Raw genomic sequence first — 16,752 nt, forward strand, 5'->3', positions numbered from 1 at the left:
AAATAAATAATTAAACCCAACAATAAGTTAATTAAATATGAAAAAACAATTTAAATGTATTAGAATAATCAATTATAAGAAAGCACTTCAAAATAATTTTCACAAAATTAAAATTATAAAAATAAACTCACTAAAAATCCAACAAATTTTAAAACAAGAGAATAAATTTTTAAATTAATAACAAATCATTTTTCAATTAAAAAATATACTAAAATACGGGGTGTTACATTTTTAACTTTCTAAAAATCGAGTTTCTTTTCTAGGTAGATTAGAACCATATGAATATCGAATCCTAAGTTCTGAGTCTTTGATGAAAGATTAACAACTGGCAAAGTAGCCCAACCCCTCTCTGTCTCAACTCAAGACTCAGTCCATCTTTCTGTCCTCAACTCAAAACCTTCAAAGTCCATCGTTCATCAACATCAACATGCTTCCTCCTCCTCTCAGACTCCGCCGCCACACGCTCTCTTCCCAGAATTCTCCCTTCCCTTCTCTCTATCTCCATACCCAACATATTTATTAATATTCTCAAGAAAAAGGAAGGAATTTTAAGAATTTCATAGAGATAGAGAATTACATGAGAATTACAAAATAGAAATTGAATGAATGAGTAAACATACCATTGAATATGTTGAAACATGATGGTGGGAGAAAAACTTCTGAGATAGGAGAAAGAGAACGTAATTTTTGGTCCCTTCATGCAAAAGAAGAAATTAATATATTATATGCTTGGTTCTTATAAGATAATGCGTTTTTTCTTGAACGTTGTGAATGGAACCGATGAGTCCTGTCATTCGATTCAAGGAAATGGTCCCTTACAAGAGAATGCGTTTTTTCTAGAATGTTGCGAATGGAACCGATGAGTCTTGTCATTCGATTCAAGGAAATGGTTCCTTATAAGAGAATGCTTTTTCTCCTAAACGTTGCGAATTGGAACCGATGAGTCCTGTCATTCGATCCAAGGAAACTATAAAATTTCAAACGATGGGTGAAAGACACGGTTTCGAAATTTGGTGTGCCACATCTCACTTTGTTTGGTAGATATCTAATACATAATCGACAAATAAGGAATGAAAGCCAACTCAAACATCCTGAACACGGCTTTTATATATTTAAATAGATAACATAGGATTACAAGTTCTTACCAAACCAAACAGCTTGGGATACATGCATTGGGACGTTATCCCACCACATTTCGATATCCTCCATATTCCAAACATAATGAGCAAGTCTATGAGCTGCCTTATTGCCTAATCTATGAACATGTGGAACTTTGCACACACTAAAAAGCTTCATTAAAGTATGTGTTTCTTTCAGCAAATCCACAAGAATTGATAGAGAACTAGCAGCTACTTGTAGCTCTTGAATCATTATCAAGCAGTCACTTTCAAGAATAATTTTTTAAATACCCCAGTGTATACAAAATTGAAGTCTCCTAAACATAGATAAGAGCTCAATTGTTTTGAGGATCATCAACTTCATTTTCAACTTTAATAGTAGCCATGATAACATCACATTTCTCATCTCTAAGTATAACACTCACCCCTGCTTTATACTAATTGAAGAACATAGTTCCATCTACATTAAGTTTGATAAAACCGTGAGGAGGTGGTTTCCAACCAATAGCAGTGAGGATTTACTTTTGAGCATGGTATAGCCTCCAGATCCTTGTGAAATTTCTGCAAAGACAAGGCATAGGCAATCACATATCTAGGTTCATGATAGATTTTTTTTTTTTTTTTTTCATGAATCAACTTATTTCTCCTAAACCAGAATCCCCAAGCAATTAAGAAAAAAGTTGCCAAATCATACATTGTCCCTTTTTCTTTCAACATCAAGGCTAAATCCAATATACTCAAGTATTCCTCACTATCTTTCAATATAGGCAGATAATTGTGTCAGAATTCTCTAATTGTAGGGCAGTAGATTAGAGCATGTGGAAGGTCCTCCAATCTACCCTTGCATAAACAACATGTAGCTTCAACTTTAACATTTTTTTGCATCAGGTTGTATTGAATGAGTAAAAAGTTTCTCTACAAGCTCTCCAAGCAATGATCTTAACTTTATGGAGAATTTTCATCTTCCACAGTACTTTCCACAAAGAATTCTATGGAATGGGACTTGAACTTTCACCTTCATTGTCCTCTAATTTTCTTTTAAAGAATATGTAGACACTCTTGACCCTAAACCTTCCATTCCTTTCTTGGGTCCATATCCATTTGTCTTCATTTCCTCCTGGACATATTATGATCTTTAGAATATCAATAGCTATATTTGGATTGAATAGAGCTCTAACTTTCTCCACATTCCACCAATGTGTATTATTGTCAATGAGAGTATCAACAGTATCATTCTAGTCCTCCTCTTCCATCAAATTCAGCTCCTGCTATAAAGCTTGATGTCTTGGAATCTTTTTATTAATTTTCCTTTTCCTACTCACCACTGACATCCTTAGAGAAGATGTTTCTTAGCTTCTCATATTCCTCGCCAAGCACAGTATGGATTAGAACCCAACTTAAAAATAAAAAATAAAAAAAGAAAAAAAACTTGAATTTGGGAGGTACTTAGATTTATAAAGTCTATGTAACAGGGTATCTTCTTCTTGCAGTATTCTCCATCCTTGTTTAGCTAAGAGGGACATGTTGAAAGTCTTCAAATCTTTTTAAACCTAACCCACCTCTGAATTTAGAGTCACACATATTTTTTCAGCTGACCCAGTGTATCTTCCTTTCATTCTCTTTCTTTCCCCACCAAAAATGTGTCATCACACTTTCTAACTCATTACAAAGGCAATTTGATAGTTTGAAACAACTCATAACATAATTTGGAATAGAAAGTGCCAAAGGTTTTAGTAGAACTTCCTTGCCTCCTTGAGATAACTACTTCTCTTTCCAAGTCTGTAGATTTTGGTACACTCTATGTTTAATCCCAAAAAAAAGCATTTGACTTAGTTTTACCAACCATTGAGAGGCCTAGGTACCAATGTTTTAAATACCGTACCGGATGGCGTACCGGTCAAGACACTGGAACGAAATATTTCGGTACCGGTACCGTTTCGTGTACCGTTTCGGAATAGTCGATATATGAATAAATTATATATATAAATATATATAACAATTATATTCTAAAATAATAGTTTATATATGAATAAATTATATATAAATACATACATACATATAAATTATAAATAGTCTAATCCAAAATTGGGGGTCAAAAAATAAACTTGTAGTTTGAAAAAACGAAAAAAAAAAAAAAAAAACACAGGCCGAAATATCGGCCGGTACCGGCCGAAATATAGGCCGGTACAGGCCGAAATTTAGGCCGAAACGGCCGGTATTTTGGCCGGTACGGTATATATCTAGTACCTGTACCGGCCGGACGGCCGAAACGAAAAATTTCGGCCGTACCGGCCGGTACGGTACGAAATTAAAAACATTGCTAGGTACTTCTCATAATGTTGGACATTGCTTCCACCCCACAAAGACATAATTTTCTCTTTAATTTAAGCTATAACATTCTTACTAATACCATAGATGTTTTTATCTCTATTAAGTTTCTGTCCCATGAAGCATATTTATACTTATCCAACAGCTCTTGTATATTCTTATTAGTAGTATCAGCCTTGCAAAAATTCAAACTATCATCCGCAATCAACAAATGATTAAGTCTAGGGGCCCCTCTACATATCTGAATTCTTGGCACAATTTGATTATTAGAAGTTATTTAAGCAGATGAAAAAGTCCCTCAGTACAAAGTAGAAAAATATAAGGAGACAGTGGATCTCATTGTCTCAATCATCTGCTTAGAGTTATAGGCTCTTTTGGTTCTCCATTGATCAGTACATAAAAGGAGACTGAGGTAACACACTTCATAATCAGATGGGTCAGTTTGGATTCAAAGCCTAAGTTATGCATAACCTACTCTAAAAAATATCATTTTACTCTATTATAGGCTTTACTCATGTCTAATTTGAGAGACATATAGCCTCTCTTTTTTTTTTTTTTCTCATTCTCTTCTGTCTTAAGTAGTGAATGAGCTCATATGCAATGAGGACATTGTCTGTTATTAGTCTACTAGGTACAAAAACACTCTAGGACAAAGGGATAATGCTAGGTAGAATCTATTTCAATCTGTTAGCAATCACTTTTGAAATAAGTTTGTAAGTGACGTTGCATAGACTTATGGGACAAAAATCAGTTACTTTCATAGGAAATTCTTTCTTAGGAATCAAAGTAATGAAAGTGTGATTTAAATCTTTAGGAAAGTCACTTGTATTCAGTGCATTAAGAACAACTGTAATAATAGATTTGCCAATGATATGCAAATATCTTTGGAAAAAGATAGGGGACATACCAACAGGTCCAGGGGCTTTAGTAGGATACATCAGTTTCAGTGCCTGTAGAACCTCCTCCTCAGTGTACCTCTTAGATAATTCCTCATTCATCTATCTAGTAACTCTTCTGCCAATATTTGTCACAATATATATCAAATCCCTTTGATTAGAAGCTGAGAATATAGTTTGGAAATACTCTATAATTAGTTGGTCTAGCTGCTCTCCTTATTTCCAAACCTCACAATCATCTTGTGGCTTCTTAATCTTGTTCTTCTTTCTTCTGTGTGAGGCTTTTGTAAGGAAATATTTAGAATTCTGATCCTTTGGTTGGAGCCACATAGCCTTTGATCTATGATGTCACATAATTTCCTCCATTTCTAACCACTTTTGGACTTCTTCTCTTGCATGAATATTGCTACCATGTCAGAGCAAGTAGGATCTACTTCTTGCAACTTTGTAAGCCTCATTCTTGCTTTGTTTATATCTTTTTAACAATCCCAAAACTCTGCTTATTCTAGCTAGTCACTTTCATGCCACATCTCGAAATCATCTTCATGACCTCCTCCATATTACTTATACTTGAGCCGCATTTTCAAACTTCTTCAATAATACGTGTACATTCTTTCTCCCCTACCTACATTGTTTCACACCTAAATGGTCTTTTCCCTTCTCTTACTTCACATACCCCATCAGTATCCACCCATAAAGGGATATGATCAGAGTAGGCAGCAATTCCATGAGTAACAGTGGTTGTAGGATAAAGTTGACACCATTGAGAGTTAGCTAAGAATCTTCCTAACCTCTCATTGATGTTGGATGTCCCTTCCCTTCTATTGCACCAAGTATATGGGTTCCAACAAACCCCAAGTCCCGTAAATCACAGTCATTGAGCACTACTCAAAACTCAATCATTTGCTTCTCTCGTCTATCTCTCCCACCCCATTTTTCATAGAGGCCCAATATTTCATTAAAGTCACCAAAAACAAGCCAAGATTTTTCATCTAAACGACACAGAGACTTAATCAAATTCCAGGTCTCAATTCTACATGCAGTATTGGGATATCCATAAACACCTGTAAGATACCACTCAATTTTATTCACATCATCATTAGCAATCAAAGCATCAATATAGGATTTTGAATAACTTAACACAGAAAAATTAATCTCATCATTCCACATCAATGGAAGTCCCACCACTTCTACCATCACAATCAATAGCCAAACAATTTGTGAAATCTAAACGATAGTTACAGGTTTCCATAGCACGAGTTTTCAACTTTATCTCTTGGATGAACAGAATGTAAAGAGCTTCCTTCTTGATGAGGTTTTGAAGGGTGCGAATTCCACATGGGTTCCCAAGCCCATGGGAATTCAAACTTAACGTTTTCATTATTTTCGGCAGGGCTGTGACGCAACCACCGCCGATATCTCAGTTTGCGCCACCACAATGTGAGCCTCATTTGAGTTATGAGCTTGTCTTTTTTGGTATCTTCCCTACTCATCTTCAACCTCTGGAGCTATTCTTTTCTTCCAAACGGTCTTCATCTGAGTACTGGTTCCCTCTTGGGCTTTCGGTTCAACCTTCCAAGTTTTCCTTTTCCAACGTATGCTCTCCAGTGGGTTTATTTGTTTATTCAGAGTGCCCAGTGAGCTATCTTTAGAGATCAACATTTCCTTTTATAGGCCTGTATAGTAATGGCCCAGGTCCGGTAAGCTATCTCCTCCCTTTGCCTTCATTAAGGAATCTTTTTCCATATTTTGAAAATACGTTGACTGATGATATTGAATTATAGAATTAGTAACAGTCAGCCCTGAATTTGTGCTTCCACTTTTCATTCGAGGGTTATCTCCAACAGATATTTCGGCGCCTATTTTCTATATTTTCCTGGGATTCACGTGCATTTCAGTATCTGTTTCACCCTTAATTTCCATTATGTCCTTATTTTTCGCCACACTTTATTCTTGGCTTTTATTGATCACCGGCATAGTGTTTCTCATCAAAATTACTTGGTCGGCTACCTTGTCTAGTGTACATTCCTCCCATCCCCGGCCTCCAACAAACCCAGCGCAAAGCCACTAGGGAAACCTTCAAATTAAAACATCTTGTTTGAAGTTTGCCATTTCTCACATTCGCGATGCTGAGTCATCCATAGCAGTAACAAAAGTCAGGGAGTCTCTTATTGGTAAACCGAACCTAACATGGCTCATTTGTTCCTATAGTGATCTTATTCTTTCTCAAAAGAGGTTTAGAGACATCAATACTTACACACACCCACATAAATTCCCCCCTATGCCATTTCACCTCTCTTCAGATCAACTTCCCCTACTTTGCCAAGAGAGCTCCCAGTCAAGTTACCAACGTATTCATTTCATGCCATTAGTGGCCGGTCATATATCCGGATACTGATAAATGGATTTGATGAACTTGCTGCCTACCATCAAGTTCCTTCACCAACACCAGTTGTTTGTCAAGAGACCAAGGGCCTTCATGTTGCACTCTATCCTTGTCCTGTATGTCTTCAAATTCAACCAGTGTTAGTACTGAACACAGATCACAAAATTTAATGGACTTCACTGGTCTCCATATCTTCTTCATGGTTTGCTTAAAGACTACCTTTTTGTAGTGTCTATCCATAAGCAACTTAATGATCAAACATTTGCTACCTTTGAAAATGGCATCTTCTAACAAACTGGTCTCCACTTGGATCTCTTCTTGTTCCTGTTCTGTGAGAGAGTTTCTCATAAAGCTTGCCCAACTCTTCTTTCATATTGTATCGAAAAACATTCCACAAGAAAAAATGTAAAGAACCCTATACAGAAACAGAAGAGGCGACCTCTACTCAGGGAACCCTAGAAAGGAAAATAGGTGCATCGTGGTGATAGTAGTAATTGGTACCTAGCTTTTACAGAATCGCCTTTTTGGTGCAGAGAATCATGTGAATGTTATTTCTTCTAGATATATAAAGCCTATATTATGGTGCAAGATTTAAATAGATTTTCTTTGTCAAGTAATAAATCAAAATTGAAGCATTTGATATCTATGCAAAAGTTATCAGACAATTATATGGATCGGATCAAATGTAAACGATTTAAGCCAAATCTGATCATATTATCTTGTATATGAAAAAAGAAGAAGCTTGAACCTTTGCTACTCTTAGATTAAACCATCAATAATGCTAAATATAATATTGTCTTGGGTTATATGTCTCATGTGCTCCCTTTGAAAAAAGCGTGGTCTACTATTAGAAAGTGAGATTTGCATACTTTTAAGATTGTGTAAATCATTCTTAGTGGCAATAAAATGATGGGTAAAGGTTGAATAACTATGTTAAAATAAGATTATTTGAGGTAGCATGAATGATTAAACATGAATGAATGTGCTGTACGTTTTGGGGGCTTTAACACTTTCCAATAGATGCTACCACCTCAGCATTCCATAAGATAATTGCATCACAGATGATAAAGACAAGTAAAAAGAGAAAGAAGTGGGTCATAATTCCTCCGTTGTTTTACACTTTGGGTATTGTGAGCCTGTAGAAGCCCTCCAGACCGCCGCATGACGTCGTCCTCTCCACCACTTACATGGTTTGGTAGCTTCATTTGGATGATAGAAGCAACTCAGCTTAGTTCAAATTTGAACCGAGTCTGCCATACAAATAAACTTTCAGCTTAGTTATCATTCGTTTCAACTCATTTTATACTGTCGATAGACGTGACACTATCGTGTGAAGCGTCTGCTCTGAAAAAAAATCAATTGAAATAAGAAAGTCCATTGTTTTGTCAGAACTTGTCATAAATATGATTACTTGGACGGTGGACTTGTAAAAATGGGTACTAACGTACTGTGAATAGCCGGATTTAGCCACGCGCAAGTTTAGAATTACTGTTGGTTGTGCAGGAGACAACTAACACGTGAACAATATATTTATGGTGGGTCCCAATTATTTCATAACTTCCTATAAATATATTTAAACTTATCTTAACATCCAAACACACATAAACTCATCTTAAGTAGACCTCACAAAACCCACTAAACCATCTCAACTCACTATTATTTATAAAGAGCTGAGTTCAGCTCAATATCCAAACGCAGCCTAAGATCTTTACCCCTAATCATTTACGTATTTCCAGCTCCTGGCATGGTAAAATCAGCAAGATTTCTATTAATATTGCATATTTCAGACACGAAACTGCTTTTTGGATGCTGAGTTGAATTGTCCATTCCATGATGTTGCAAGGCAAAAACAGTAGAATCGGAAGCTTGAAGAAGTCTCTTCTGCAGACTATGGACAAGAATAGCTCCATGATGTGTGCCTATATATATAAACTTCCAGTGGGGAATACAAGTTTTTTAGTCCACGACCTCTACATTGTACGAGTAGCTGAATTAGAGCTTTTTTTTCTTCTCTCTTAACCCATTTTTAAAAAAGATATTTTTTTGTGGACATTCAAATTTCAATTTTTTAAAAAATTAAAGATTAAAACTAAATCATTTGTTGCGGATTTATTTCTATATGAATATATAACTTACTTTTATACTAGATTTATATTATAGTGTCTAATTACACGTTATCATACTATAGTATTATATATTATTTCTAGTGTCTAATTATGTGTTAAGGCAGTGCTATGGCTTCTGATTCTGGGTCCCGACAATGGGTCTCGATAAGTGTAATTTCTTTTTTCTTCTTTCTTTTCATGTTTTTTTTTTGAAGTAATGTTAGGTAAAAGTTCAAAATAGACAAGTCTCATACAAACTATTTGTTAAAAAATGGGTCTCGCTAATAAATTATACCATTTTTTTACATTTTCTTTAAGGTGGAGTCTCTTTTTTTACAAAAGTTTGCAAGGGGCTTGTCTATTTGCGATTTGTACAAATCATTTCTTTTTTTTAATCCCCTTAAACATTTTAAAAATAAATTCACAAAATTATTAAAAAATACTTCCTTAATTATTGAGTAAAAAAAAAATTTGGGACCCATTGTCGGTGACTTTCGTATTTTCCTTGTGTTATTATACTATTATATTATACTTATTATTATGTGTTATTAACTTATTATATTATACTTATTTCTATCCTAGTGCCTAACTTATTCTATACTAGACTTATATTATAGTGTCTAATTACATGTTATTATATTATAGTCATGTGTAACTTATTTATAACTTATTTCTACACTAGATTTATTTTTAATATCTAATTACATGTTATTATGTGTTATTAACTTGTTATACTATACTTATTAGTTATTTATATACATGTATCTAATTTATTTTATATTATAGTATCTAATTACATGTTATTATATTTTAATAAATTAATATTATGTGTTATTAATTTATTATACTAGTATTGAAATAAGTCTAGTATAATAAGTTCCTTTAATACAAATAGATTAATAATAGTTTAATTTATATAAACATCATAGTATTAGAGTATAAGTATATTATTTTTATAATAATTAGCTCATAATAATATATTATTGAATTTAATTATATAAGTTCTAGTCGTATAATTATACAACTATGTAGAATGCCCCTTTTTTCCAACTCTCTCTCTCCATGATGAGTTCTCCCCCTTCCCTAGTGAGTCGAGACCATCCTGAAGAAACGCCCCAAAAATTGCTTCCCTGCAACCAGGCCAACCCACAACTCCAATCCAACAAAAAAATTTAGAAACAAACTAGCAATAACTCCTCAACCTTCCCCTAGACCAAACAAAGAAAGCATCCCATCAACATCAGCTAGCAATAATTATACTAATATCACCTAAGAATAATGCTAGAGAGAAGCCACTATAACAGTGCATACCTTGCACTCACTGCGTGGCTACTTCTAGTTGATTGTTTCCAATACTCACTTAGAGAGATGTGTGATCTAAATGATGCCACATCATATGTATAAAATGGATGCTCTCAATAGTAACTTTTAACTATATTTATTCATTACCTAAAGCAGAAACCATCATTCACATACCTACCGCAACCAAAAGCAGAAAAGCAGATACCAACTCCTCTAAAACCTACAACAACCATCTAACTCAATAGCCATGAATTCTCTGGCAGAGGCCGAAACCAACCTTCCAAAAACAAAAACACCAAACTGGAACGACCTTGCTCTCGTACCTGAAACAGACTTTGCCACGCACTTATTATAACATGTACTCATAGGCAAAGTCATCTCGTCAAAGCCATTGAACAAAAATGCACTGCATGCAACCATCAAAGCAGCACGGAGCTTTGTGATAGGGGCTTACAATTGAGGATCTTTAAGTCAACAATACGTTCCTTGTCTCCTTCCCAACTCAACAAGAAAAACTTAGAGTGCTTGAGCAAAGATCATGGAACATCAGAGCTGGTTTCCACATGCTGGTGAGAGATTGGCACCCAGGTTCAAGTTTACATGAGATTAATTTGAAAATGTCGATCTTTTGGGTGCAAATACATGAGCTTCCTCTTGAAGACATGACCAACCAAAAAGCTGAGAAAATAGAGAGTAAACTGGGTAATTTCATCCAAGTAGAAAAAGTAACGGGCCATGGAATTGTTTTTAAAAGATACATGAGGGTCCAAGTTGAAATAAATGGTGATCAACCCCTACCAAATGGATTCCCACTCACACGACCCAGGAAACCAGCCACTTGGATATGTTTCAAATACGAGCGTTTACCAGATTTCTGTTATTGTTGTGGATGTCTAGGCCACATTCAACAAAGCTGCCCCATTTTGCAAACACAGACAGAAGTCACTAACTTTGGTCTGTGGATGAGAGCTGACAACCCAGTCAGTAGAAGAATTATCCAAAGTGAATACCAAGCAAAAGTACAACCACCAAACTCCCATGCAACTCCAGAGACACGGCAGTTTTTCCAACTATGTCTAGCAAAGGAAAAGAAAGGTTGTGTTTGGATGTTGAGTTGAGTTGAGTTGAGATGATAAAATATTGTTAGAATATTATTTTTTAATATTATTATTATTTTAGGATTTGAAAAAATTGAATTGTTTATTATATTTTGTGTTGGGATTTGAAAAAGTTGTAATGATGAGTTGAGATGAGTTTGGTAACCAAACTCACTTGTTGCAGAGAATGAAGCCATCACCAGCTTTCCAACATATTGGAGAAACCAAATTCATCAAAAAACAATGGAAAATGTGGAAGACAAAGGTCAGCATGTTGACTATCCAGTGCAACTCCTCCATGAACGACACAACTGCATGAACATGGAATACAAGGATCTGATATAGGATACACGTGGAGCAATCTCAGAACAACTGACATATGGCAGAGGGATCCTTAAAGACCAACAAGACAACCAGCTCCCTCAGTCTATTCGTCAATACACATCGCAGACCCAGCACCACAAAATTGATCACCCTCTCACAATAGCCAAGATCATCCCAATTGTTCAAAACCATAATCCAAATCCAAGGGTTAACATCAAGCCACCCACAATCAATAGCAGCCCACATTCCTTAATACACATCAACTCAACAAATAGTAACCCAACTCATCAGCTTAACCCACCGAAGCCGAGCAATGCAATGGAACCGAACCTTTTCAAGCAAATCCTGGCCCAGTTTGAGCATCTCAAAAGCCCAACTGAACTCATCAGACCCGGCTATTCAATATCCCTCCTGGTAAGCCCTTCAGGTAAATCATGTCTTGTTATTCAACCCACAGACTTGATCACGCCAGCCAAAACCATTCCAAGCCCAAGCCTGAACATCTCTTCAACCCAGAATATACAATCGTCTACACCAAAGCCCCTTTGCACATCCTTCACAGAACTACACGAAGCCAAACAGCAAACTAAAAATCTCACAAGAGAGGGTTAAGACGAGTCAACCAATCCTAGAGAGAGACCAATACCCATAAGGCGCACAACCGAAGAATATGAACAACAATCAGACGAATATGAAGTTCCAATCGCGTCATTCTACCAAGCGGTGAAGAACAAGAGATCTGACATAAGCAACATGAAGGCAAAAAAGCAGAGATTCTCACCATACCAAAAAATCGACAACCCCTCTGGTAACCCAAGACAAACCTTTTTATGAAAAATGATCTGTTTGATGATGAAAATGTTGAAGTGGTAGGGCAAAAACTGCCACCAAGGCATAAATAAAAATACTCTGTTGGAATTGCAGGGGTCTTGCTCTATCCAGTGCAATCAGAAAACTAAGGTCAAACATCAGGAACTTCAAACCTGGTGTAGTCTTCCTTTCGGAGACAATTTTGACTAGTGTTAATATTAATGCCATTGTGAATAGATTAGGATTTTCCATGTATATAAATGTTCCACCTCCTACGAAATGGGGAGGAACTTTTGCTTTTGTGGAGGAATGGACTGGATATGGTACCTATTATTGTAAATAGTAATGTAATTTCTATTTTTGTGTACTTGGATCCACCACATAACCCATGGCTTTTAAAGTTTGTGTATTGCTCTACTCAACACAGTAGGAAAAATTTATTTTGGGAGAACATGAACAAAGTTGCAAATAGCTACAATGGACCCATGCTAGCTATAAGGGACTTTAATTTTTTTTTTTTTCGAGTCAAACTAAGAAATTTGGAGGTAGACTATTTGCTTGTACTTCAAAAGCAAATGGCCTGAGTGAATACATGGAAAGGCAGGGAATGGTTGATTTAGGTTTCCACGGCCCGAAATACACATGGACAAACAATAGATATGGCATAGGAAACATTAGAGAAAGATTAGACAGAGGAATTGCAAACCACCAATGGATGAAGCTTTTCCCAAATGCAACCCTTCAGCACTTGCCAATCAACTCTTTAGACCATGTTGTAATTGTCCTAAACACTTTTGGGAAAAACCAACACCATCATACTTTTAAATTTGAAGAGTTCTGGACTAGAGATCACACAAGCCACATGGTCATTAAAAAAGTCTGGAACTCCCACTTCAATGGAAATCCAAGCACTATTCTTTTAAAAAAAGCTAAAAGAAGTGGACAAAGGCTTTGAATTACTGGAATAAGAATCACTTTAGATAGATACAAACCGACATCATGAACCTAATAACAGCTCCATCACAAATCCAAACAAAAGAACCAACCACTCACTCCATGATTGAGGAATCTGCTCTTAAAGAGAGATTCAATGAACAACTCAAAAGAGAGGAAAGCTTATGGAGGCAGAAGTCAAGACTACAATGGTTGACTACCACTGATTTAAACACCAAATTTTTCCACATGTCAACCACAATGAGGAGACGCACAAATTTCATTGAAAGCATTAAAATTAGCACAAACCAATGGATTGAAGACATTGAGGTGATTCAAAACAAATTTCACAGTCATTTCCAAGAAATCTTTCAATTTTCTAACCCTGAAATAGATACTGAGATTGAGGACCTCTTTCCTGAAAAAATCTCTGATCTCCAAAACCAATTTCTTTGTGAAACTCCCTCAGATGAGGAAATAATTTCAGCCCTAAAGCAAACCCCCTCAACAAAGGCCCTTGGGCCTAATGGTTTCACTGGACTTTCTTACAAACATTATTGGGATATCATAAAAAAAGACTTCATTGCTGCCATCAGAAATTTCTTCATAACAGGAAAGATTCCAAGATAAATGAACCACATGAACATCGCCCTAATCCCCAAAACCAAAAATCCATATTTGGTTCATCAGTCCAGACCAATTAGTTTCTCAAATGTCTGTTACAAAGTTTTATAAAAAATTCTTGCAAATAGACTAAAAAAAATTCTTCCAAGCATCATATCACCTCACTAGACAGCCTTTGTTCCTGGAAGAGTTATTCAGGAAAACATCATCTTAGCCCAAGAAATCTTTCACCATCTCAAAATGTAAAAAGGAAAAATAGGTCACATGGCAATCAAAATTGACATGGAGAAAGCCTTTGATGTTATGGAATGAGATTTCTTCACTCAGATCATGGTTAGCCTAGGTTTGCAAAGCAAATGGATCAACTAGATAAAAGAATGCATCACAACAGTCACCTACTCAGTGATCGTAAATGGGAAACCTCATGGCCTCATACACCCCTCTAGAAGACTCCATCAGGGAGACCCCATCTCCCCTTTCCTTTTCATCCTAGGATCTGAGGTTCTCACAAGACTCATTACAAAAGGAGAGAATCATGGAAACATCAAAGGAATCACCATCATTAGACATGGACCCTCAATTTCACACCTTTTTGACCTCTTACTTTTTGGAAAAGCCTCAAGTCAAAATGCTCAAAAACTCATGAATTGGCTGGAAAAATATTCTCATTGGTCTGGCCAAAAGGTGCATGTTGGAAAATCCTCTGTTCAATTTAGCAGAAACACTCTCCCTGAAATGAAAAGAGAGGTGAAGGCCATCTTTGATTTTAAAAAAGCTTCCTAAAAAATAAAATACCTTGGCCTACCACTCTCTTTCAATGCCTAAAAAAAAATTCACTTTGAAGAAATCCAAGAAAACATCATTCAAAACATGGCAGGGTGGAAGGCAAAGATGCTTTATCAAGCTGGCAAAACTACTTTAATCAGAGTTGTTGCTAGTTCTATACCTTCCTATTTCATGTCCACCATCACCATTCCAAAGACCATTACAAACAGCATAGATAGAGCCATCAAGAAATTATGGTGGGGTTTCCCAAATGAAAAATCTTTTAATTTCACACCAAAATCCTGGAAATCCATTTGCAAATCCAAATCAGTAAGGGGACTTGGTCTCAGATTGACCTCAGAATTCAATAAAGCCCTCATTTCGAAAATTGGTTGGCAACTAATCAATGGCAGTAATGCCATTTGGAAAGATGTCCTTGCTGGAAAATACTTGAAAAACAATTCCATCTTTGCCACTGGTAAAAAACCCACTGATTCATGGATTTGGAAAGGCATTCTAAAGCAAATGGATTTTCTAAAAGGAAGTGTTTATTTTCAAATTAACAAGAGTCTTGGAACAAAGGTCTGGTCTAACTCTTGGCTTCCCAATCTTCCCACATTCCAACCAATCCCAAAAAATGCCTTTGTTTAGAATGATCCCTTTACTACTATTTCAGAACTAACCGTGGAAGAACCAAGAAGATGGAACATTATACTACTCTTAAGCCTTATTTCATCAAGACTCTGTTGAAGAGATAATGAAAATTCCTCTGGCTCAGACCAACTTTCATAATTTGGAAGACAAATTTATTTAGGTCCACCACAAATCTGGTAGCTTTTCTGGCAAATTTGCTTATGCAGCCATCACCATGAATCAGCAAATAAACACGCCATCTGATCAATCTAACAACTAGAAAAAAACTTTGGAAGTTAAAAATTCAAGACAGACTGAAACTTTTCTGCTGGAAAATCTTAAACAACATTATTCCCACAGCCTTGCTCAAACAATTCATCCCAATGTCTGAGGAAGAGTCTAAATGTCGCATTTGCAAAAATGAGGAGGAAACTCAGACCCACCTCTTTCTAAACTGCAACTTCACCAGAATTCTCTAAAGCTTTCACAATGGCCTCTAAATATCTCATGCTTTGCCCAAAAGGACATAGACCATTGGATGGAATGTATTCTTAGCCCCTTTAGGAACCTAAATATCCAAACCAGTGAAGAGCACCATTTTCAAATTTTTGCCATCATTGCAATGGACAGTATTTGGTTCCTTAGAAACAAAATCATCCATGAGGCCTTAACCCCCAACATTGAAAACTTTGTAAATGGCACTCTCAAAATTTACAAAGAACACTGTGAGGCATTGGGCAATGAACAAATCAATAAAAGCCACAAGGGGAAACCCATACCAAAAGATCACTACTTGTTAACATTTGATGTGGCGGTCAGAAGCTCAAGAAGCACATCAACAACTATTTGCAGATTAGAGGAAGGAACTCCAATCTTTGTGCAAGCCAAACAAATCAAAAGTCAAAATCCAAATCAAGGTGAGGCCATGGCCATGTACATAGGAGTAGAGGAAGCGAAATTCAGAAAAATCAAGAAATTGCTGGTAGCGGGGTACTCGCAAGTGACACTGCAGGCAGTAGTGGACCCAGAAACTACATCAGACTAGACAATACAACCCATAATTCAAGATACCAGAAACTTGCTTCATTCCTTTCAAAAGCTAGAATTTCATGAAAATACATCGAGAATCAAATCGATGCATGCATTCAATTGCGCAATAAGCAGTTTTAAACAACCTCTATGGAAGCATACCCCTCGTCTCGATCCCCCCATGGCTCTTAAATTTTCATAGTGAAAAAGATTCACCAATGCTGTAATTTATTTTAGACTCTTGTTTCTTACTCTCTAAAAAAATAAAAAACTATACAACTATGTTAATATATATGATAAATATATAAATAAATAAATATTTTTATGATATATATATAATATCGGAGTTAGATGACAAAGTCGAAATCGAAATATAAATCGGATTGGATCAAAGTCGAAATC

Source organism: Juglans regia, chromosome 13 (assembly GCF_001411555.2).
Source record: "Juglans regia cultivar Chandler chromosome 13, Walnut 2.0, whole genome shotgun sequence".
Taxonomy (NCBI): domain Eukaryota; kingdom Viridiplantae; phylum Streptophyta; class Magnoliopsida; order Fagales; family Juglandaceae; genus Juglans; species Juglans regia.